A 1,607-nucleotide genomic window follows, 5' to 3' on the forward strand; every position below is an offset into this window, starting at 1 on the left:
AAATCGGATATATGATAATCATATCCATACAGTTTGTTAGATATTAACAGGCATGATGACAACCATAATTGTATTATCTATCAGCCTGTTAACATATATGATGACTCTAAGCAAGATGAATTTAGAGGGGTAGTTATGGCATCCTCTCTTTTAAAATTTTAAAATTATATATTTTTATATTTTCTGTTGAAAATATATTTTTAATCCTTAAAATTTTATAAATTATCTTACTTAAAATTTATAAATTCACCTTTTTTTTAATATAAAATTTTAAAATTCGCCTCTTTTAACTCGATCAAAACTAGGCAACCCCCACTTGGCAAGGAGCGCAAGCTCAAATACAGATTAACACGTGCGAGACAGGATTAGACTATTGGTGACGCAGTAGAATCTTCACTTCTTCATAAAGCCAAAATATCTTCTGCAGTTTGTTTAGGTGCTACATATCTGCCCAATCTCCATGTATAAACCCTACCCAAAACCCATCTCACCGACCCAAATCGGGATAGGCGTAATGGGTGCAGCCATGGCTTCTCACCTCCTCTCAGCCGGCTATTCCCTCACCGTCTAAGCTCGCACCCCATCAAAGGCCTCGTCTCTCATATCCCAAGGAGCCCATCTCGCCGACTCCCCAAAACAACTCGCCCGTCAGCTCGCGAAAAGGGTTGTTGGTCGATCGACGCTTCGGTCTCCGGTGGTGATATTGGAGCTAGAGAAGGAAAGGTGGCTATTTTCGCCGGAGGGGAAAGGCCCGTGGTGGAGTGGCTAAAACCCTTGTTTGATTTGATGGGGAGAATGACTTACATGGGGGAAGCAGGGTGTGGGCAGAGTTGTAAGATTGGGAACCAAATAATGGTGGGGGGGGGGTAATCTAATGGGGTTAAGGTTTGTTTTTTGCTGAGAAAGCAGGGCTGGATTTGAGGAAGTATATGGGGGCCATTAGGGGAGGATCTGCTGTGTCAATGGCGATGGAGCTATTTGGGGGGAGAACGATGGACAGGGATTTCAAGCCAGGTGGGTTCGTGGAGTACATGGTGAAGGATTTGGGGTTGGGGGGATGTTGTGAAGGAAGATGAGGATGAGAGAGTGGTGGTTCTGCCTGGGGCTGCTTTGTGCAAACAATTGTTTTCATCAATGGTGGCTAACGGTGATGGGAAGCTTGGTAGACAGGGGCTTATAACTGTTGTGGAGAGGATAAATGGCAAGTGAGTTCTGATGCAAATTTTGGTGTTCAGATGGGAAGACACTTAGATATTAAATGATTGATTGGCTCAATGATTGATATTAAAAATTGACTCATTAAAAGTTTTAAGAACTTCTTGAGAAGACGTTCAATCATCATCAAGTTCACACATGACCTCTAAATTTATTTCTGACATCTTCAGCGATTTCCGAGCCATTTATAAACCTTTTATACTCTAATAAGTCATCTATGTCTATTAGAAGAAAAAAATGAAGTCATTCATTTGAACTGATTGGGGGGTTTGAGATACCATCTTTAAGGATCATTCTACTTCAACAAAAGAATTAGAGGAGTACAGTGAAGAATAGAAAAAGAAAAAGATCTCTTTTGGAATATGTTCACAATTCATTACAATTATTCTTTT

General features: G+C 40.5%; 1 pseudogene; it reads left to right on the top strand.

Moving 5' to 3' along the window:
- The first annotated feature begins 460 nt into the window (after positions 1-460).
- Positions 461-1,225, top strand: LOC120179272 (annotated as a pseudogene).
- Positions 1,226-1,607: the final 382 nt, after the last annotated feature.

This window comes from Hibiscus syriacus, unplaced genomic scaffold (genome assembly GCF_006381635.1).
Source record: "Hibiscus syriacus cultivar Baekdansim isolate YM2019G1 unplaced genomic scaffold, ASM638163v2 tig00112411_pilon, whole genome shotgun sequence".
In the NCBI taxonomy this organism is placed as follows: Eukaryota; Viridiplantae; Streptophyta; class Magnoliopsida; order Malvales; family Malvaceae; genus Hibiscus; species Hibiscus syriacus.